The 24,851-nt window shown below is 45.7% G+C and overlaps 1 non-coding gene across 1 annotated transcript; it reads right to left on the bottom strand.

Moving 5' to 3' along the window:
* Positions 1–4,494: 4,494 nt before the first annotated feature.
* Positions 4,495–4,634, bottom strand: LOC138505405 (U11 spliceosomal RNA). Its single transcript, XR_011280192.1, has one exon. It is a non-coding gene; the product is annotated as a U11 spliceosomal RNA (small nuclear RNA).
* Between the last annotated feature and the right edge of the window lie 20,217 nt (positions 4,635–24,851).

The following is a 24,851-nucleotide window of genomic DNA, read 5'->3' on the forward strand; positions in this document are numbered from 1 at the left end:
TATCTCGATGTGGCACTGGCCCACATTCACAATCCTGTCTAGATGTGACGCAGGCTAGTGTTCACAACAATTCTATCTGAGTGTGGGACTTGCTAACAATCACAATTCTATCAAAGTGTAGTACTTGTTATCATTCACAATTCTGTCAGTATCCGGCACAGGCTAATGTTCACAATTCAATCTAAATGTGGTACTTGCTAACCTTCACAATCCTATCTCGATGCGACGTGGGCTACTGTTCGCAATTCAGTCTAAATGTGGCACATGCTAATATTCACAGTTCTAGGTGTCGCACTTGCTAACATTCACAATTCTATCTAAGTGTGGCACACTCTAACATTTGCAGTTCTATCTAAGTGTGGCATTTGCTAAGATTCACTTTTCTAAGTGTGGCACTTGCTAACATTCACAATTCCATCTAAGCATGGCACTTGCTAATCTTCACAATCCTATCTACATGCGACACAGGCAAATGTTCACAATTATATCTAAGTGTGGCATTCGGTAACATTCACGATTTTATCTAGATGTGATGCAGGCTAATGTTTACAATTATATCTAAGTGTGGTGCTTGCTTTCTTTCACAGTTCTGTCTGGGTCCAGCGCGGGCAAATGTTCAAAATGCTATCTGAATGTGGCACATGCTGATATTCATAGTTCTAAGTTTGGCACTTGCTGACATTCAAGATTGTAAGTGTGACACATGATAACATTTATAATCCTATTTAGATGCAATGCAGGCCAATGTTCATAATTATATCTAGAAGGCGCAAGCCAACAGTCACAGTACTATCCTACAGGGCACAAGCTAACAACCACAGTACTATCCTAGATGGCAAAAGCTAACAACCACAGTATTATCCTAGAGGGTACAAGCTAACAACCACAGTACTATCACCATTTAAGTAGGTTTGTTGTGCGTCAGGGCTTCCAGATTAGAGTGATTGCTCTACTCCCCACCCTGGCCACCACTACCTTCTTTGTTGATGTTGGTTGACGGCTGGCTACTGGCTTCCCCTGCTGACACCTGCAGACACTTTCTGGAGCCACCTCAGTTGGAGCCGCCCTTTGCCTTGGGGCCCTTAGCCTTGGGGCTGCACGGGCAGAGGGCTGCCCTGGGGTGCCCTTGATGAGGGTGCAATGGACCAATCAGGGCCGGTGGGAGGCAGGGACAAGAGAACCAGGAATCTGGGAAGGCTGGGGAGAGACTGCGCTGCCGCCATGTACTATGTGCTTTTTAAGGCATTAGGATACATTTTGGAAGGCTGGATGGGGGTATGGGGGTAAAGTTGCAATCACCTCACCTGGCGATTTGCAGCGAATTGCACCAATGCCTCGCTGCTCACAGGTCACTAGGCCTGTGTTGTGGGTGAGATTGCCGGGCCAATCAGGGCCGGTGGGAGGCAGGGATAAGAGAAACAGGAATCTGGGAAGGCCGGGAAGAGACTGAGCTGCCGCCATGCACTACGTCCTTTTAACGGCACTAGGATTAATTTTGGACGGCTGGCTGGGGGAATGGGGTAAAAGTTGCACTCACCTCACCTGGGGATTTGCAGCCAATGGAGCCGATGCCTCGCTCCTCACAGGTCACTAGGCATGTGTTGTGGGCGAGATTGCTGGGCCAATCAGGGCCGGTGGGTGTCAGGGATAAGAGAACCAGGAAACTGGGAAGGCTGGGGAGAGACTGCGCTGCCGCCATGCACTAGAATTAATTTTGGAAGGCTGGCTGGGTGAAAAGTTGCACTCACCTCACCTGTGGATTTGCAGCGAATGTCAAAACACCACATTTTATAACACATGTTGCTGCAGTGATAGGAAATAAGACATATGATTTACAGGGAGGTCTAAACGTATAACATGTCAGCAACAGTCGCCTAACCCTCTCAGTTGCCTTTGCAACTTTCTGCTGTAGGATCCCCTGCTATTCTAACCGGGCGAACAGTTTTGGCCTGCTCACCCCCTCCAATTAAGGCTCAGGGTGTACATTAATGAGGCTCCCGTGTCATTTTTTAGTGAGCAGCCCTTGATAAACGTAGTTATTATTTGTAATTTATTTTTTGACAGTCAAGATAATCCTTAACTGTAGCTTCAGAAATAAAAGCACATTGCTAATTCTTTCTTTTTACATTTGTAAAGCGCACTAAGCCCGTAGTCGTCTAGGCGCTAGTATAGCCCAAATATACACAATAAAAATAAAAACAATCGTGAAACTTCTGCAAAAACAGCAGTACGATTCAGATAGCAAAACACAATCACCAGATGTTTGCAATGCCTTCCACAGATAGTGTTTTCAAACCAAAGTTTCAAAAAGATTTTTGCAAACAGTATTTCTACCAATTACATCTGGGAAGAGATGTGTTCAAGTTCCTGAATTGCAGACGGGTCTCAATGCACGGCTTCTTCACTTAACCAAAGTGTGTGCTCCCGGCCAAATCCTTTTATCACACTAAGCCTTGTCTGTAAAAATAGGAAGTCTGTACAAGGTATTTAGCTGTCTCCTACTTCGAAAAAAGGCCTCACTCCTGATATTGCCACATACGTAAATATTAATATTGACAATTCATATACCGGATATCACAATGTCTTGGCTAATACCTTTGGCATGACAAAATGTTTCTAATTTAACTTCCCATGATACCTTTGCGTGCTAAAGACTCATTCTGTGATATCACTGATGTCACTGTTTTTGCAAATTAGGGGGGCTCACACATCTTTTGCCGCCCAGGGCCCCGCAAATCCTAGGGCCAGCCCAGGCTGCAGCAAGTAAGGAACAAATGGAGAAGTGTGTTTAAAAGGAATGATGGCAAATGCGCCCTCCTCTCCAACTGAAGGCCTTGCAGTCCCTCTGACATATAAAAGACGGCCACAAAGACTGACTGAGTGCCCTGATGAATGTTACATTATTTTAACGAGATATTAAACTGCTTGATTGAGCTTTTTGGAGAGAATGTTGACCTTCTGTGTTCCTCAGTACCATATCATTTGTCCCAGGTAAAGGGAATGAGGCTTGTGGTGTGACAGAGAGGTAAAGAAAGCGAGGGAGTGAAAACAGACACAGTTTAAGAATGGAAGGAGAGACAGATGGGGTGAAGGGCAGAAGGAGAAATTACTTATATATTTTCATGCTAATTTATTATGCAATTTGTCCACTTGTCAAGATATCTGTATAATGTTCAAAAGTATATTAGCCCTGTAAACACACAGTTGATCTAACCAGATCTGGGGTGCATCTGATAAAGAACCTAAATTGCAGACAGGGGCTTAAATCCTGATTTCACCAGTTCACCAGTGTGTGTGGTCTTTGGCAAATGATTTATTCTGACTGTGGCTCAGCTTCCGAACTTGGGTGTCCCTAGAAGTGATACAGTCGGTTTATTAGACTACAGAGTAGCACAAACAAAACCAATAGCTATGGCTTGTGGACATTGAATATGTTTTTTTTTGTTTCAATGTATTCAGTACGCAAATAAAATCTTGTTTCCAAATGTGTGGGTTACCTGCCTCCATTCCCCCAAAAGGATTGTCTATGGGTGCAGTTGGCCCTTTTGGCCACACCCAGCAACCCTTGAGCCACGCCTCTTGTCAGACACAGTATCTAGATGGATATTAGAGAGAAAGTGACACCCAGTGGACAGTCACAGTATGGCATTATCTTCATGTCAGTTAATCTCCCCCTTTTAGTACATAAAATAAGGCAGACCTAAGCAATTGATGACTGGTAGCCCCGATTACAAAAATGGTGCTTCCAAAAATCTCTTAATGTCTTTATATACTAAATTCTTCATGTAGGCCGGGCTAGCCAAGACGGAACCACAGCAGATTCCAAAATCAGCTTGGAGCTATGCAGCTGCAGGGGCTCCATCTAGCCCCTCCCTCCCCCAACCCACTGAAAAGCACCAGAGGCTGGTTTTGCTTTGAGCGCATTGTGCATTCTTTTTCTCGGTTTCCAGCAGCAGTGGAGAATGTGTTCTGACTCTACAGGGACATCTAGTAACTAATCAGTAGTACTGCAGCCAATGCTAATGCAGTACTGCACTCTTTAACTGCTGGTTCTTCAGGGACATCAAGTAATGGGTATGTATTCGTGCACGCCTGTCCACTGACTTAACAGTGTCTAGAGGTATTTTTGTTTCACTGCATGCGTGAGCTTCTGACTCCACATGGACTCCAGGTAATGATCGGTATCACTACATGTTGGCATGAACAGAGATGCTGGCGAGAGTAGAAATGTGCACTGGAGTGAGACGAGACACTGATCTGAAAATGATGAAAGAGGTGCTCTTCACTGCACCACAGGGGGTCGTGTAGGGGGGGGGGGTGATTGAGAGTAAGGCGCAGAAATGAATCACCTGTTAAAAACATACTGAGCAAAAAATACCATAAAATAAATAATTGGCTTAACTGTCGCAACACACATTAACATTTACGAATGCACAAAGGTATACCAATAACATAACAAAACACACGCCAATCTTTTTTTTTAACTTGCAATTTCGGGGCGCACGGACAAGCGATCACTAGCTGCCCCATTTACAAAAATTATGTTTCCGAAATCTCTTGATGTCGATTCCGCACGGAGAGCTGCAGGTTACCCAGCATCCCTCCGTGTACCACTCACGGCAGAAACCCTTTTTATTCTAGCATTTCTGAATCGACCTTACGATGTTTTTGTTCTCCCATTACTAGAAGAGTGCTTAAAAAGAATACTCAGTAATGGGTGAAAAAAACAGGCTCTGGTAAACATTACAAGCAGCTATGCAAGAATCGTGGAAATAAAATCACATTTTGTGTCAAATAACGACCACAACACCACTAAAAAATATGCCATTAAGCAAGGCATTCTGGGAAAGGCACATGTTCGAATTGGCATTTGGGTAGTTTTTAATAGAAACAGAGAAAGGACTCAAATATATCGCTATCTTGCATGGTGTGTTTCCGACTACTGGATGGACCTCTGTAACATTGAATAAAAAACTAAATTCAGCAACTTTGAAGCTCCAGGTGACGCACTTATCTCTGCAATGGACAAGCCCTTGCTTGATGCATTCAAGCTTTGAAACCTGTTATTTATCAGTCATTCAGAGATCTCTGTTAGCAGCTGGTCTTGAAACACAACCACCCTTCTTTCTACCAACAGAGCAAGGCTTTTCTAATTCTATGTCAAGACCGGAGGCTCTGATTATGCTTACTCTTCAACTTTACTGTTCAGCAGCAAAGAAAAACATTTCCAAAGAACATGAATACAAATTTATAAAAACTACAATAACCATGTTTTTTGAACATTTGTAGTTCATTTCTATTGGTCTCCAACTGACCACTGACCATTTCTAAACCAATAAAACAGTCCTCAATGAACAAATACTCCTGTCCTCTTTCCCTTCTTCCTCTTTCTTTGCTGCTCGGCAGCGAGTTAAGTACTTTCTTCTATATTTAACAGTTCGAAATCTGTGTATGCATGTTTATTTCACTTAGTGTGACGTGTGGTGTTTACGATATCAGGCGGAACATTTCCGCGACGGAAAGGCGGCTCTGAGGAGCGGCGACCGCGACGGGGCTGGTGCTCCGGCGGCCGCAACGCCGGCGATCCGTCATAGAGGGCACTATATAACGGAAGAGAGAGCGCGACGGGACCGCGTAGTTCCGGCGCTCTCTCCTTCATAATATTTCGTGTGTTTGGATTCAGTTCAGAACGAACGTTGTGTGATCCCAGAGGGAGACTCTCGGATATATATTGGATTAAGAGCAACAACAACACGCATCGCTCGAGCGTAGCGTCCTGTTATCAGCTCTACAGCGCCCCTGCAGGCAATACTCTGTCACCGCACCATAAACCGGGCACAGTCCCAGGTAAAACCTGTAAATTTGAGATCTACTCCTATATTTGGATAAATTATACCAAGGAAATCCTGGTATATATACTTATATATATATTTGAGTATATATATATATATATATATATATATATATATATATATATATTATAATTATATATCATATCATAACATTTTGCCCCAGGGCCTGGGAATCATGAGTTCCTCTAGTGATGAGGGGAAGGCTGGGGTCAGCCAAAAGAGGAGCCATTCAGAAATGAATGTTGTCTTCCAGAAAGCCCTGGGGGCTTCTCTGGGACATAATCCGCAGCAGATAGCGCTGATGGAGGATTGGCTCAGACTATCCCAGGGCCTGGAGGCGGATAAGAGCCTTAAGGCTCGAATGAAGACAAAAGGGGGCAGTAATTTAGCTCGCAGGGCGGATGAAGCCCACACCCCCCCGAGCACTCCACCTAAAAAGAAAGGTGGCAAAAGAAAGAGAAAGGGTAAAACGGTGCCTCGCAGGGGACGAGTATCATCCTCAGATTCCTCAGAGGAGGGCGAGAATGACTGGGAGGAAGAATACCCCGATGAAGAGGAAGTGTTATCTATATCCTCCTCAGACGATGATCAGGAAGCGTTAAAGAAAAGGAAGAAAGAGGAGGAGGAGATAGCAGATGAAGGGGATTTCGATCCAGAAACCCTGATCCATCCCAGATCCTCAGAATGGGAACCTCCCAAGAGGATTTCAGCATATCTAAAGAAGCGCCTGAGAGCGCCATTAGCCAAAGAGGCGAGAAGCAAGATGAGGGCGGAATGCCCCAGACCTCTTCTCCCTGAGGGAGCGGCGGACACGCCGGTAATAGATGAAAAAATGATAACTTTTATGAGTAAGTTTACCAAAGATGTGAGGAAGGGCCTGGACAGATCCTGGCGTTCGTGTCAGGACAAGATGTTGGATATGACGGGGCCCCTCACAAAAATTCTCCAGATGGGAGAAGAAGCGAAGACGAAAGGAGAGCCGATTGACCCGGCTATACTTATCGGATGGACACAGAGGGCGATATGCATGTTAGGAAACGCTAATCATGCTATTACGACAGAAAGGAGGAGATCGTTACTAGTGAAGATTGATCCAAAATTGAGTGAATTGGCCTCCTCAGAATCTGCCACTTCGGCAAAAGGGAAATTGTTTGGGGACTCCTTCATAAAGGAGCTCACCAAATTTGTAAATTCATATGCAGCTTTAGACAAAGCTCAAGCCTCCCTTAAAAGAGTGTTCGGGAGACAGATTTTTGGACGGGCCAGCAGAGGGAGGGGTCGTTCGGCTGGCCGGTTCCAATACAATCGATCCTATCATGACAGATCACAATGGAGAGATTATGAGGAACGCAAACAAACACCGTTCTTCCCTTCGAGAGGTAGAGGAAGAGGCAGAAACTGGCGAGGTGAACGTCAGCAGAACAATCCAGGTGAGACCACCAATCCCAGGCGTAAATACCATAGAAGTGGGTGGGAGAACCGCCCAATTTTTACAGAATTGGTTGAACATATCAGGGGATACCTGGGTGATTCAGACTGCGCAGGGTTTTTTATATAGATTTTCTAGACACACCCCAGCAGGAGAAACCACCAAAGGGAATAGTTTTGAACAGAGGAGACAAAATATTGTTAGAAAGAGAGTTGAGAGGTTTGGTAAACAAAAAAGCCATACGTCCAGTTTCAGATCAGTCAAAGGGTTACATAAGCAATATGTTCCTAGTAAAAGGTAAACACAAGACAAGACCAATAATCAACCTGAGAGGTCTAAACAGTTACGTGGTATACAGACACTTCAAAAGGGAGGGGATACACCTACTAAGGGATATTCTACTTCAGGGAGACTGGCTAGCCAGAATAGACTTGAAGGATGCATACCTGACTATTCCCATAGCAGAGGAACACTGCAGATTTCTGAGATTCATCTGGGGAGGAACGACATGGGAGTTTCGATGCCTCCCTTTCGGACTGGCATCAGCCCCATGGTGTTTCACCAAGATGATGAAACCAGTAGTATCACACCTCAGAGCTCAAGGGATACGACTCATAATTTATCTAGACGATATATGTCTGATGTGCCAGGAGAAGGAAACACTGGTAGGACAAGTGCAATTAACAATAGAATTATTAGAAAACCTGGGCTTCATTATAAATTGGGAGAAATCCAGCTTAATCCCAACACAGAAGATGGAATTCCTAGGGTTCATAGTGGACTCGGATCAGGGAACCCTCAGTTTACCCATTCACAAAGTGAACGAGATCAAGAAACAATTGAGACACACACTAGCAAAGGGAGAAATATCACTGAGGGACATAGCGAGATTGGTGGGACGCCTTGCGGCTTCAATTCAAGCAATCTTCCCGGGGCCATTACATTACAGGGCACTCCAGAGATTGAAGATATATCACCTCAGAAAGGGCGCTTCATACGAATCAAAAGTGAACATCTCACCAGAAGTGAGGGAAGAGTTGAATTGGTGGCTCATTCATATGGATGCATGGAACGGGAGAGCCATATTTGGTTCATCCCCGGACCTGATCATAGAATCAGACGCCAGCAGATGGGGCTGGGGAGCCCGTTGCGGGAATCTATCGACAGGGGGCAGATGGTCGGATCAGGAGACGAATCTCCATATAAACTGTCTAGAATTACTGGCCGGATCGTTTGCAGTCAAATGCTGGACACAAGAGAGAGTTCAATGTTGTGTCCTTCTAAAGATGGACAATATCTCAGCAGTCAGATATATCAACAGGCTGGGAGGGACAAAATCCAGAATTCTTGCGGAACTAGCGAAGGAATTTTGGGAACTTTGTCTGGAAAGAAGAGTTTCAGTGAGAGCAGAATATCTGCCGGGCCAACAGAATGTAGTGGCCGACTGGAATTCCAGATACCTCAGAGACTCCAGCGATTGGAAACTGGACGAGAGGGTGTTCCAGGAACTAATGTCTCGGTGGGGTCCATGCCAGATCGATCTTTTTGCATCGAGGTTGAACAGACAATTACCCCGATTTTTCAGCTGGAGACCGGACCCGGAGGCAGAGGCGATAGACGCTTTCCTGCAATTCTGGGGCTATCAGAGGAACTATGCATTTCCCCCGTTCTCCATGATAATGAGGACCCTTGCTCAGGTGAGACGTCAGAGGGCATCACTAATCCTTGTAACGCCAGATTGGAGAGGTCAGGTATGATTTCCCAGTCTTCTGGAGATGTCTTATCAAAACCCACTGACCTTACCCAAGGGAGAATTAATAATACGAGACCCCAGAGGTCTCAGTCACCCTTTGGTGAGGTCAGGAGGAATCACCCTGGTAGCGTGGGCGATTTCAGGGGATCTTGGATTAGGCCAGGACTATCGAATGAGGCTGAGAACATCATCAACGAATCCTGGGCCCCCGGAACACACAAGGCTTATAGATCAGCATGGGCTAGATGGCGTAGCTGGTGTTTGGAGAGGAACATACATCCCGATGGAACGGATGTAGTACATGTAGCAAATTTTTTAGCTCAGATGGCAGCGCAAGGTAAAGCTTATAGAACCATTAACACGGCCAGGTCTGCGATATCGGCTGGACATCCTAGAGTTAATGGACTAGCGATTGGGGAACACCCATTAGTTTGTAGACTATTAAGAGGAGTAAAAATGATTAAACCGCCTAACGAGAAATATAGTGAATTATGGGATGTAGATAAGGTCCTGAGACTATTTTTGACATGGCCAGATAATCAAGATTTGACACGTAAAGCAATTTCAGGTAAATTAGCTATGATTTTATGTCTGTTAGCATGTAAAAGATCGTCTGATATCAGAGCACTGGAGATTAATAGGCAGAGTATGTCCCCCAATGGAGTGACCTTCCTCATTTCGAAGAGGACTAAGACAGGTTTGAAATCTATTTCATATGAGGCTTTTCCAAATCAACCAAAATTATGCCCAGTTAGATGCATAAAGGCATACGAAGATATGACGAGGGAAATAAGACCCCAGGGGGTAACTCAACTATTAATAGCGATTTGTAAACCTTTTAAAGCGGTTAGACCGGCGACCATAGCCAGATGGCTTAGGTGGGTGATGGCAGAAGCAGGCATAAATATTGAGAAATATGGCGCTCATTCAGTCAGAGGAGCGATAGCTACTAAGGCATATAACATAGGGGCTAGAGTAGAAGACATCATGAAATCGGCGGATTGGTCGAATGAATCGATTTTTAAGACTTTCTATTTTAAACTTTTAGAAAGTGCAACATCGTTAGTGGTAAGTAAGCTTTGAACAAGCATAATCAGAGCCTCCGGTCTTGACATAGAATTCAGATTTTCCACACATTCGTTACAGAAAGTCATAATTCTATTAAAGACACGGAGGCGAAGGATTATCCCACCCGATCAATCGTAAGAATGAGATGTTTACATAACATGTTTCTGATATCATTATGCAAAAAATCGTTTAAGAGGTATAATGAATATGATGATGTTGCTAATGTTCAATGTTTATACAAGTTATTACTAGATGTGGTATTATACGATTGACCCACCCTGTACTCGATTTATAGTCACTGTTATAAATTATGTTTTTCTCTAGGGACGATGTCAGATGGCAAACAGATGGGAAATTGAGAATGGAAGAGAATATCAAAGACGTACAGAACTCATCCTCGCAGAGTCAAAGAAAGAGGAAGAAGGGAAAGAGGACAGGAGTATTTGTTCATTGAGGACTGTTTTATTGGTTTAGAAATGGTCACGTGGTCAGTTGGAGACCAATAGAAATGAACTACAAATGTTCAAAAAACATGGTTATTGTAGTTTTTATAAATTTGTATTCATGTTCTTTGGAAATGTTTTTCTTTGCTGCTGAACAGTAAAGTTGAAGAGTAAGCATAATCCTTCGCCTCCGTGTCTTTAATAGAATTATGACTTTCTGTAACGAATGTGTGGAAAATCTGAATTCTATGTCAAGACAGGAGGCTTGGATTATGCTTTCTCTTCAACTTTACTGTTCAGCAGCAAAGAAATAACCAATAAACATGTAACACAAAACTCATTAAAAACTACCATAACCATGTTCTTAGAGTCTTTGTAGTTCATTTCTTATTGGTCCCCAAACTGACCATGTGATGTTTTAAACCAATGAACAAGTCCTTAGTCCTTAAACCTCTTGTCCTCTTTCCATTCCTCCTCTTTCTTTGCTGCTCGGCAGCGAGTTAAGTGCCTTTTATTTTCCTTACTTTGTGTGAGAGTTGTGAAGTATGTTTGTTTACTTTACTATTACGCACACACATGCACGCACTGCTGACATGCGGCGAAGCATATCCGCATTAGTTTGATCGGTTTCTGTGAAGTTGCGGCCGCGACGGGGCTGGTGCTCCGGTGACCGCAACTTCATAGACCCGACATAGAGGGCACTGCATGCACGGAAGAGAGAGCGCGACGGGACCGTGTAGTTTCGGCGCTTTCTCTCTCTCTCCTTTCTCTATACCTCATTGCTGAGACGTTACGAGTGAATGCGACGCGCATCTTTAAGCACCAGCTTTGTTTTTAGATCGGAAAGATCTATAAATATATATCCTTCGTTCCGCTTCAGAACGCAGCGTTCGTTCAGAGCGCAGCGTTCTATCAGGAACACGACAGCGCCCCTGCAGGCCATTCTAAGGTACCGCACCATATTACAGGCACAGTCCCAAGCAAAACCTGACAATTGGCATATATATATTTATGTATATATATAATAACAAACCAGGTGATCATTTAAAATATATATATATATACCTATGTATATATATTTATTATCTCTCTTTACAGAGGGAATACAAGAAATATCTTAAACCCTGGTATATATTATATACTTTTGAATTTCCCCAGTGTTTTCTGTGTGAACATGAGCTCCTCCAGTGATGAGGGGAAGGCTAGTGTTAGCCAAAAGGGGAGCCACACAGAGATGACTCAGGTCCTCCAAAAAGCCCTGTGGGCCTCGCTGGGACATGGACCACAGCAGATAGCTCTGATGGATGACTGGCTCAAGTTCTCACAGGGTCTGGAAGAAAAGGGCTAAAGGCTAAGGAAAAGTCTAAAGGGGGCAGAAAAGCAGCCTGCAGGGCAGAGGAAGCCCACACCCCCCCGGGCACACCACCAAAACAGAAGAGTGGTAAAAGGAGAAGGATAAGAGCAAGGCCTAGCAGGGGACAGGAACGATCCTCAGATACCTCGGAGGAGGGTGAGGACGACTGGGAGGAGGAATACTCAGAAGAGGAAGAAGTACTTTCTATATACTCTTCTGAGGAGGAAGGCCACAAAGCGCCTAAGAAAAAGAAAAAAGAGGAGACAGAGGAGGATGGTGCAGGGGATGATGACTTCGATCCGGAGGCTCTAATTCACCCAAATCCTCAGAGTGGGAGCCGCCAAAAAGAAAAGCGGCCTATTTAAAGAAGCGCTTGAGAGCGCCACTAGCCAAAGAGGCTAGAAGTAAGATGAGGGCAGAATGCCCCAGACCTCACCTCCCAGAGGGTGCAGCGGACACACCCGAAATAGACGAAAAGATGATTACTTTCATGAGCAAATACACGAAAGATATGAGGAAGGGTCTGGATAGATCTTGGCGGTCATGCCAAGACAAGATGCTAGATATGACAGGACCCCTCACAAAAATGCTCCAGATCGGAGAAGAGGCTAAAGTCAAAGGAGAGCCGATAGACCCGTCAATTCTAATCGGGTGGACCCAGAGGGCGATATGCATGTTGGGAAACGCCAACCATGCCATCAACACTGAAAGGAGGAGGTCTTTGCTGGTGAAGATTGATCCTAAGCTGAGCGAGTTGGCCTCCTCGGAATCAGCATCAACTACGAAGGGTAAACTATTTGGGGACTCCTTTATCAAGGAGCTAACCAAATTTGCGAATTCCTATGCAGCTTTGGACAAGGCGCAAGCCTCACTCAAGAGAGTGTTCGGGAGGCAAATTTTTGGACGGGCCAGCAGAGGCAGGGGTCGCTCAGATTATAATCGATCCTATCAGGACAGAGCACAGTGGCGAGAACAGGAGGATCGGAGAGAAACGCCTTTCCATCAAGGAGTAGAGGAAGAGGCAGAAACTGGTGACAAGGGGAACGTCAGCAAAACAACCCAGGTGAGAACAGTCTACCCACAAATAAATATCCCAGAAGTAGGGGGGAGGACAGCTCAATTTTTAAAAAATTGGTTGGCTATATCGGGAGATTCCTGGGTAATACAAACCGCACAGGGGTTTTACATAGATTTTCTAGAGAAACCACACCAGGGACACCCACCAAGGGGTCTAGAAATGAACAGAGAGGACAAATTATTACTAGAAGAAGAATTGCGAGGGCTAGCAAGCAAAAGAGCTATAAAACCCGTAACAGTTCAATCAAAGGGATACATAAGCAATATGTTTCTAGTAAAAGGGAAGCACAAGACAAGACCAATTATAAACCTGAGAGGCCGAAACGAATACGTGGTGTACAGACACTTCAAGATGGAGGGAATACACCTCTTAAGGGAAACCTTGATTCAGGGAGACTGGCTAGCCAGGATAGATTTAAAAGATGCATACCTGACTATTCCCATAGCAGAGGAACGCTGCAGATTTCTGAGATTCGTCTGGGAGGAAACAACATGGGAATTTCGATGCCTGCCCTTCGGCCTAGCATCAGCATCATGGTGTTACACCAAGATGATGAAACCGGTTGTAACATACCTCAGAGGTCAGGGCATAAGACTTATAATCTATCTAGACGATTTATGTCTGATGTGTCAAGAGAGAGAGACACTATTAGAGCAGGTACAGACAACTATAGATTTATTAGAGAGTCTGGGGTTTCTAATAAATTGGGAAGAATCCAGTATAGTTCCGGAACAGTCAATGGAATTCCTGGGGTTCATAGTGGACTCTATTCAAGGAACTCTCAGTCTACCCATTCCCAAAGTGAACGATATCAAAAAAAAGCTAAGACATACGCTAGCGAAAGGAGAGCTATCACTGAGGGACATTGCAAGATTAGTAGGCCGCGTAGCGGCATCAATCCAAGCAATATTCCCAGGACCACTACATTACAGGGCACTCCAGAGGCTGAAGATCTATCACCTCAGGAGGGGCGCTTCCTACAAATCAAAAGTGACCATTTCACAAGAAGTGAGGGAAGAGTTGGAATGGTGGTTAATCTACATGGTTGCATGGAACGGGTCCTCCCCGGACCTGGTCATTGAATCCAACGCCAGCAGATGGGGCTGGAGAGCCCAATGCGAGAACCTGTTGACAGGGGGCAGGTGGTCGGATCGAGAGACGACTCTCCATATCAACTGCCTGGAGTTTCTAGCAGGGTCCTTTGCAGTGAAGTGCTGGACTCAAGAGAGAGCACAATGTTGTGTCCTGCTAAAAATGGACAATGTATCGGCGGTCAGGTACATCAACAGACTGGGCGGGACAAGATCCAAACTACTGGCTGAACTGGCAAAAGACTTCTGGGAACTCTGTCTTCAGAGGAGAGTCTCAGTAACGGTGGAATATCTGCCGGGCCATCAGAACGAAGTAGCCGATTGGAACTCCAGATACCTCAGAGATGCCAGCGATTGGAAGCTGGATGAAGGGGTGTTTCAAGAGTTGATGACTCGATGGGGACCATGCCAGGTCGACTTGTTTGCATCAAGACTAAACAAGCAGTTACCCCGGTTCTTCAGCTGGAGACCGGACCCAGAAGCAGAGGCGACAGATGCCTTCCGGCAGTCATGGGGCCAACAGACGAACTATGCGTTCCCTCCATTCTCCATGATAGTGAGGACGGTAGCCTAGGTGAGACGCCAGAGAGCATCCCTAATACTAGTTACGCCGGACTGGAGGGGGCAGGCGTGGTTTCCCAGCCTGCGGGAATTACCACACCACAACCCAGTGGCACTACCCAACGACAAATTAATTGTTCGAGACCCCAGAGATCTCAGCAATCCACTAGTGAAATCAGGAAGACTCAACCTGATAATATGGGCGATTTCAGGAGATCTTGGGTTAGGCCAGGATTATCGAATGAGGCTGAAAACATCATTTGTGAATCCTGGGCTCCAGGGACACCCAAGGCTTATAAATCAGCATGGGCTAGATGGAGTAGCTGGTGTCTGGAGAGGAATATTCATCCCAATGGAACAGATGTAGTACACATAGATAATTTCTTAGCACAACTGGCAGCTCAAGGAAAGGCATACAGGACTATCAACACGGCCAGGTCTGCGATATCGACAGGACACCCTAGCGTAGAAGGCTTAGCGATAGGGGAACACCCATTGGTATGTAGATTGGTAAAGGGAGTAAAGATGATAAGACCCCCTAGCGAAAAGTATATTCAATTATGGGACGTAGACAGAGTGTTGAGATTATTTCTATCATGGCCGGATAATCAAGATTTATCCAGGAAAGCGATTTCAGGCAAGTTATCCATGCTCTTATGTCTTTTAGCCTGTAAGAGATCCTCAGATGTTAGAGCACTGGAGGTCAACAGGAAAAGTGTATCTCTGAGTGGAGTGACTTTTCTCATAACAAGAAGGACCAAGACAGGTTTGAGTTCCATTTCTTATGAAGCCTTCCCGGGACAACCAAATTATGTCCGGTCAGATGCTTAGCAGCGTATGAGGATATGACAAGGGAAGTCAGACCTCCGGGAGTGTCACAATTATTGATAGCAATTTGTAAACCATTTAAAGCCATTACACCGGCTACCATAGCCAGATGGCTTAGATAGGTGATGGTACAAGCAGGCATTGATATAGTGAAATATGGAGCCCATTCAACTAGAGGAGCGATGGAAAGCCTTTAAAACAGGAGCTAGAGTAGAAGACATTATGAGGTCTGCAGATTGGTCGAATGAATCGACTTTTAAAACTTTCTATTTCAAACCTATGGAAAGTGCAACATCGTTAGTGGTGAGTAAGCTTTGAACAAGCATAATCCGAGCCTCCGGTCTTGACATAGAATTCAGATTTTCAACACATTCGTTCCAGAAAGTCATAATTCTATTAAAGACACGGAGGCGAAGGATTATCCCACCCTATTCAATCATAACAATGTAATGTATTATAAAGTACTGACATTTTACAAGTTTACTATGATTAATGAATCAATGTTTTGATGAAGGCAATAAGATGGTAATAATGTGATATACACAAGATGAAGGTTATTTTTACTGTGTAGTTGAATTTACGATTGTCCCACCCTTTTTTTCGGTCTATAGTTACCTTGTTTAATTTATTACTTCTATAGGGATGGCGGCAGACAACAAGCAATCCGTGAATTGAACTAGGATTAGAATGGAACGGACGGAATTTAGGAAATGCACCAGACGCAACCTCGACTGATCAAAGAAAGAGGAGGAATGGAAAGAGGACAAGAGGTTTTAAGGACTAAGGACTTGTTCATTGGTTTAAAACATCACATGGTCAGTTTGGGGACCAATAAGAAATGAACTACAAAGACTCTAAAAACATGGTTATGGTAGTTTTTAATGAGTTTTGTGTTACATGTTTATTGGTTATTTCTTTGCTGCTGAACAGTAAAGTTGAAGAAAAAGCATAATACTTCGCCTCTGTGTCTTTAATAGAATTATGACTTTCTGGAACGAATGTGTTGAAAATCTGAACTAACCTTTGTTCTGCAAGTCACACAACCATTATCTTGACAGTGAAGGTAAACTGGGACTCATTCTCTATGTACAGGCATACATGCCAAAATTCTGTGACAAAAATTTTGTAGGAATGTTAAAGTTTCAAAAATAGAAATTCGCATAAGGATGACATCATAGGAAATGATGTCACATTAATGTGACCCAATGAAGTGGCAGGGCGTGACATCACAGAAAAAGTCACGTGAACTTTGACCTTATGACATCACAGGAAATGGCTTCAAGTGACATATGGCCTTGTAGAGATCATAGGAAAGTTCAACATAATGGTTATGATGAAACTCCTCGAAACCTTTGCACTGGCCCGTCCCACATCTAACGACCCAACCATGCTAGTCGAGATCTACAACACCACTCTTAAAAATGTACTGGACGCTGTAGCCCCACTAGAAAAGAAAAGAGCCAAACTTTCACTCCATGCTAACTCTTGGTTCACTCAAGAACTCCAAGAATTCCGAACCACAAAACGAGCAGCTCTCACCTCCTGGCAAACGAATCCCTACACCACCACAAGAGTCACATACCTTACAGTTGCCAAACAATATAAAAAGGCCATCGCAAAAGCCAAAGCTGCCACATACAACTCTAGAATTGAGAAAGCCAACTCACAATCCAAAGAGCTATTCGCCTTCTACAATGAGCTGTCATTCCCTCCCACCTCAACACAACCTACTGAGAAAAACGAAGCATGGTGTAACAATATCCAACATGCTATGTTAGACAAAATTAAAACACTCCAGAACAAAATTAAAACTCAATTTGACAAACTGCCTAAAACCAACCCTCCACCATCTAAACTCTCAGTTAACCAGCCAGCTGGAGACACTCCTCACAGCAAATACACACGCAAACCATTCGCTTTTAGGGATGTAACAATCCCTGAAGTCCTCCTCATCATGAAGCAGACCAAACCATCATTATGTAAAGGAGACATCTGCCCAGCCAACTTAGTCAAAGACTGTGCTACAGCCCTGGCCCCATTTGTCACTACCTTCATTAACACCTCCTTCGCCACTAGCACCGTCCCGCTCACCCTTAAAGAAGCCTGGGTTCGGCCTCTTCTAAAAAAACCTACCCTTGACCCAGACTCCCCAAACAACTACCGCCCAATCACCACCGTGCCATTCCTTCTGAAAATTCTGGATAAGGCTGCATATCTTCAGATCCAGGCCTACCTAGAAGCGCACAACATCCTGGGAAAAAGACAATCTGTCTTCCGCCCTCGGCATGGCACAGAGTCAGCCCTACTTGGCCTCAAGACCCAACTACTCGAGGCCATGGAAAAAGGCATGTTCTCACGCCTCCTACTCTTAGATCTCTCAGCATCCTTTGACTTGGTTGACCACAAGATCCTATGTAAACATCTTACTGATACAACCCATTTCTCCCAAGAAGCTACTGTCTGGATCACATAATTCCTGGATAGTCGAGCCATGAGAGTCTTTTCTGATCAGGCATCTGCCTCTCCATCACCTGTCAGTTGTGGAGTCCCACAGGGTTCGTGCACCTCCCTTACCCTCTATAATCTATTACTCTCCCCTTATTCAGCGACCTAGAAGATTTCGGCATAGCCTTTACCAACTATGCCAATGACACACAAATTCTTCTCCCGCTAACAGGGAACTATGAGCAGGACCGCAACACCCTCCAAGACACATATGCACGCATCCAGGCCTAGATGGCAGCCAATGGCCTATGTCTAAATGAGGAATAAACAGAAATACTACTGGTAGGACCCAAAGAAAACCCATAAAAAAAACTGGACAACAAATACAGCTCCTTCAATGTAGAGAACACTGTCATTATTACCTCTGCTGCAGTGAAAACCCTTGAGGTCTACCTGGACTCCACCCTATCAATGGATAGGCAAGTCAATGCCATATCATTGTCAGTAGCTCTCACTTCTAAAATCATAAATGCTGTGAAACCCTACTTATCACCAGGAAACTGCCTCAACATCGCAAGAGCCACTATCGGCGCAAAATTGGATTACTGCAACATCTTACTCCTGGTCATGTCCGCAAATAACATTAACTGCAAACTGCACAAAACAGTGCCCTTAGAGCTGCCCTCAGCATCCCCAGGAGAGAGCACGTCTTCCAGGCAAGGAAAGATGCCCACTGGCTCCCGGTCAAAGAGCGCATAACATTAAAAGCCTTCACAATTATGCACAGATGCCTTGCCCAGACCACCACAGCCTATCTAGCGGAAAGAATACAACAGGCCCCTACCCATGGGCCAATACGTGACCAATATTTACACTGACTCGCAGTCCCAACATTCAACAGAGTTAAAGCTGGAGGAACCAGCTTTGAAGTACTAGCCCCTAAAGCTTGGAACTCGCTTCCGCTCAGTTTAAGAAATGAAGAATCCCTCACAACTTTTAGAAAAGCACTAAAAACAAAGCTGTTCAATTAAACCATGACTACACAGCACTGCCGCCACCATTGTTCCTTTGTAACCTCTGAACAATTGTCAACACTGCCATTGAATGTCTCCTTTGTAACAAATGTCTTAACATGCATCAAGTGAATATTCCAAATGAATAAATAAATAAATAAATAAATATGAGGAGATGGCCAGCCAGCAGGGAGCTGAAACAGGAAGCACCCACTGAAAATCTATAAATCCTTCTATGCCAGCAAGTGTTTGCTGTGGAGGAATTTGTGTGAAAAGTGACGTGATAACACTTTTATACCCCAAAGGAAGTGACGGCTGCAAGGGCTCCTGCAAATTACGCTTCTAAGGCAATCCTTAGAACAAACGTAATATAGAGACAAATATATTGCTGTGCCCTTTAGTCCATAACCCAGATTGAGTACATACTGGATGATGCGATGTGAAGCAAAAAATAGATCATTGCCTTAACTTGCCGCAAAGTTGTTACACAGAAAACGTGAATATTTCAAGGTGCTAAATGAGTGCTATAAATATAGACGGGTCTCTAATGGGATGGCTCTGCCTTTCATATCACATGTAATTTTCCAGAAAGCAGTTTCACAGGCATATTTCCCCTTGGGCAGAGGAGCGGGAGCGAAGAACCTAGTGATTGAGTGTAGTGCCCCTAACCACACCTGGCCCTCCTGTATAACATGAGTGCCTGCACTTTGCAAGTTCAAATCTAACTCAGCCGTTCATTAACACCACTTTATTGCTTGTGAAAACAGCTCTCACCCTCATCCCGAAAAGCAGCCCGTGACGGTACCAAACAATTGATCATCACAAGTAGCTTCCTGTACCACATGGCTGAAGGTATTCAATTTGGCCTGTGGTTTAGGCTGTGAAAAGAAAGCCGGAAATGTCCCACAATTCGGAGAAGAGACCCTCAGATTAGCATTTTCCAGAGCCTTTACCACCTCCTTATAAAAAAGGTGGCGCCTCTTTAATCCGTTAATTGTAATACTTTCCTTTACTTCACAGAGCACACAACACTCTTATTGCAGGGGAAAGGGAATTAGCAGAACATATTCAGCACCAATAAAATCTCAACGGTTCCAAACGCTCAGCTAATTTTCCAAAGCGGGAGCATCTGTCCACCACAAACATGTGTGTAAATATCAAAGATAACCTCGAAACGTGTGATGCGCAGTAGCAACGACGTGAATGTATTCATTTAGGTTTCTTGTATGTGTAAAGGCAGGCATCTGCCTCCATTCCAGCAGTAAGCAGCAGCTCAGTAGCTCCCTCCATTTGCTGCCCTTCCCTTGTATAGACAGAGTATATAATGTGACCTGCACATGGGCCTCTAAACAAAACGAAAGGTGATGGGTGGACGATTTCTAATCAATCAGAACCACGCGCATTTCTCTGGGTTTGATGCAGAACAATTCCCTGCAGCACACACCAACCACTGCCAGGTCGAAGTGGGCAAGAGGTGGTTCTTCTCTCCTGCTAGCTGAATGGGGGATGGGGGCTCGAGGGAAGCGCATGCGTGATGAAAGGGGAAGGGGACCTAGGCTGGCTTGGTGGGGTGCCAGGAGGTGGGTACCCTTTTTCAGAGTGTTTATGGCAGAGCTTAATACTGCTGTGTCTGACTGAGGGCTGACTGTTTTTTTTGGAGGGGTGAACTGTAGCCTCACAGTGGCCTTTGCCAGACACATGTCAGAAGTGCCAACAACCAAAGTATAATGATGTTACCTTTGAATATGGACATGAACCGGCGTTACAGCAGAGGCAGAGCTCAGCTCAAATTCTGAAGAATACTGCAGCTCACCCTGTGAGTGGATACGGAAGACACCTGGGCAGGGCAGAGAGTGTCTGTTTCACCCCGGCCTGGCCAGGCACACACTCACTCTCTGTCATCAATCAAAATAATGACATGATGGGCCATGAACACGCCCCTTGGAGATGCTGCAGTGCTCTGCAGCTCTCTGGGCCTCAGACAGAGGTAGCCATGCCTGTAAATACGTAGTTGTCACATGAAAATCGGTAGGCGGTAAGACTGCTCAAAAAAATCTGTAGGGTTGGCAAGTATGTACAGGCATATAGCAATTTACATCAGATGTTGATTACACCTGTGGATTACCATTTACCAGGACATCATTTCACCAAAATGTCAGGGGTAGCGGAAGGGACATCACATGACCCTTGACCTCTGATGACATCACATGATGTGATGTCATTTGACCCCACCCCAAAGTGACATCATGGGAAGTGATGGAACATGACCTTTCACCCATTGGCAAAACAGGAAGTGGCATCACATAGCATTGTTTCTAAGTACACTACGAATAATATGGTTACGATATCACTGTAAAGCAGTGGTCTTCAAACTTTTTGACCCCGAGCCCCCCTAAGAAAAATGTGTCCGTCCCAGGCCCCCCTATACACATGGACTCCAAAATTGTACCTGGTTGCGAAGGGTTATCGCGCGCTGGAGTAGAATGGTGCCCCTAACGGAGGAGTGAATGCCAAACACTAGAGTAGAATGGTGCCCCTATCGAAGGAGTGAATGCCAAACACCACGTTGTTTCAAAATCATTGCTTGCAATGATTCAAATCAGATTAGAGGACAAATATTTGTGAATAAAGCATTCCGATTATTTTGCTAAAATACAGAGGACTCGACTAAAAATAGTGTTGGATATTTATTTCACACAAACGAAAACACACAATATTGCTGTCCTGTAGTAACATTTGCTATGCAAGTGCTATAACAATTTGTTTCTCAAGTACAACAACATACTGTCAATGATGTCACTTGCAATTTGGACAGTGGCATACTGGAGAACTAGTGTGAAGGGTAGGCCTGCCTTTCACCAGCCAGCCTGTCAATATTGGGTTCAATTTTTGCAATAGCCAACCGCAGGCTTTCTTCCACCTCCAGCTTTGACCGATATGTTGTCTTTAGGGCTGCAGTTGGGAATAGCATTGCAGCTCAGAGCAATACATGAAAAGGTCCCTGTGTATAGCGCAGGCTCGTGCCATCGACATATTAAAAATTAAATGGCTGTCACATACAGTACGTAACCGAGGCAGAGGCGAGGGTAACACAGGCGAGAGCAGAGCAGTTTCAGTCCCCGCTTGCCTCCATGGGTGTAATTTTAGGGGGGACAGGGGTGTTCCCCCCCCCCAACTTTCATGGCACACCATTTTATCCCCATTCATTTAGCTGGGGCACCTTTTCATCAGATGCCATGTCCCCCCCCCACCATTTTCAGCAAAGGTATTCCACTGCTTGCCTCCTCTCCTCCATGCCCCCTAATGTGGGGGTTTCAGAGGGAGAGGGGCGCAGGGGGGACCAGCAATCTGCCATGGGGGAGCTGCGTTATTAATGCAGCACCAGCATTTACCATTTCATTCAAGAATGGATCAACATATGTATTGTTGATATCAGCACATATAGACCCTTATTACCAAGTTACTGTGAATGCAAGTAGACGTCCAAGGCCAAACGATGATGTGTTATTATATAGCACTTATGTTTAAGCGATTCGTATAGAACAAATATACATACGATATCACCCAACCTGTGTTGGTACTCATTTATCAACCTTAGCAAGATGAAAGGCTGAGTTGACCTTGCCGGAGTTAAACCTGCAACCTGCAGATCACACACGCATTGCAGCAGCGAGTGCTGAACCCACTGAGCTATCTTACTGGCTATAGCTATCAGAAAACCAGCGACTTGAGAAACAAAGAGCCATATGCTGTTGGCCACAGCCCAGGAGCCTCGATTTAAAAAAAAGAAAAAAAACGTTTTTAAAATGTCTTTTTAGGGGTAGCAAGGCAGTCCAAAGGGTGTTGCAGTAGCATTATCTAATAGTTCATCAAGGATGTCTCTTACCACTGGTTCGACAGTCAGTGGCAGCATGTTTTTCTTCCTTTGATCGTCCAGCAGACCCAATAGCGCGTATGCATGCAGTCATCTTGTCCAGTGAGGACCTAAACTGCTGGTGCAGTCTGTAATTGCAGAACCGTCGGCTCACTGATCAGTGGTTGGAAGTTTGCCGATGCCCTTGCAGGAACCTTAGTGGGGATGTCCTCTCCTGACATTCTGCCGGGCCACGGTCAGGCACCACTGGACTTAGTGCTGTGTGATGTGTCTTTTCATGTCTTCCCGTACCTCTGGCACAGGAAAATACCATACTGATCCTCTGGGTGGCATGGATACCCTCCTACCTGTGCTGGGTCCGTGTGTAACACACCGTGCTCATGCTTCACAAGGCGCTCTTCCCGCTGATACAGCCACCCAGCGCGGACACTCTTCAAAGGTTGAGTCACCCACCGACTTGCATTGCCGTGCACGGCGAAATCTCTGTCTGCTCTGTTGTAGTGGGAGTGGGTTCCGCCGTGGGTCCATCGTGTGCTCCAGCCTTCTCTGCGGCGAGTCTAAATGGGTGCGACAACGGGTGCCAGAAGGCCCTTCCGGCGGCACCATCGTGCGAGGCGTGCTCCGTTCACCGCTGACCAAGCCTTCAGTCTTCCTTTACTGCACACAGTGTCTACCGTATGTGAGTGGGCCGCACTCATAAAGACACCTAGGACACCGTGTGTCTGAACAGCATGAACTTAAGTTCTCCAACTGCCCAACTCCCATTTCCGTCCCCATCTCTTCCTTTCCCCCCTCCCATGTAGCCGCAACCCACCAGAACAGATAGACAGCTGAGACATGACATGGCCGTGCCGAGTTGGTTCTGCGACCACAACTGTGCAGCAAAATGGACCGCACTGAAACGTGGTGTACCGTGCTGGCCAAGTTTTTGATGGAACAACTAGTACACAGATGACACCAGGGGCCAGTCATAGTGAGGCAATGGCTGTTGGGGGTCTATCAGTGCCCCCAGGCGGTCCCGTAAACCCCCACCCTGTAATGACCACATGCTGCACACGTCCTCACAGTTCGGGCTTCCCGGTCGCTCTTCCCCGGCCGGGAACGCCCCGTTTATTTATACAGCACGCAGCGGCGTGCAACGTCACGCCGCCGCGTGCGTGTCTTGTCACGGGACAGCGCCACACTCCTCCTTTTTCGGGAGAACACACAAATGCTTTTAAGGTACACTGCAAACCACACAAGCAAATTAACTATTTCATTTCACAACACAACTTGCCCCAAACCCCTTTATTGTCAACCACCCGGATCCCCCTACTCAGGTTGACCAACCAACTGTCCCAGCACGTATTCGCTAAGGTAAGCGGGTTTCCCTCGCCCAGCCCTCTGGGGGTACCTCCCGCTTACCTCCGGCACGGGAAGTCTTTCCGCAGACGTCTCCCGGACAGGGGACTCAGTTGTGCTGGAGGGACCTCCTCCATCCTCCGGTACCTCCATTAAGTCCGGCTCCAGCGGCAGTTCAGTTCTTGGATCACCCAGTTTCTTGAAGAAGCTGACATTCCAGGTGACGGCAGATCTTCCGTCGGAGGCCGTCACCATGGACCCCATTACGGCCACCACGTCCAGCTGCTCCGGCTCATAGGGGAGCGAGAGCTTTCCATGGGGGTGTCGATTACGGATGAGGACTTCATCCCCCGGCTCAAGCCGCTGGGGGCGGAGACCCCTTCGCAGGTTCTCCTGCTCAATCCTCACCCGCCGGTCTACCTCGACCTGTTAACTGTCAATCACCCCGGGCTCCTTCTCCCCGACCTTGGGTAGTAGACCCCTGGGCCAGCGCTTGAACAGGGCCTCCGCCGGAGCCACCCCGGTGGATGCATGTGGGGTGGTACGGTACACCCGTAGGAACTGATATAGGGCTCGCTGGAGTGCCTGTCCTTGTCCCTGTGCGATCCTGAATGTCTTGTTGAGTGTCCGCATCAGTCTCTCAGCATCTCCGTTTGCCCTGGGCCACAATGGGGACACCTTCCTGTGCTGGACCCCAAAGCTCTCCATGAGTTCCGAGAAC

The sequence above is a fragment of the Ambystoma mexicanum genome, chromosome 11 (assembly GCF_040938575.1).
Source record: "Ambystoma mexicanum isolate Mex_15411 chromosome 11, UKY_AmexF1_1, whole genome shotgun sequence".
Lineage (NCBI taxonomy): Eukaryota > Metazoa > Chordata > Amphibia > Caudata > Ambystomatidae > Ambystoma > Ambystoma mexicanum.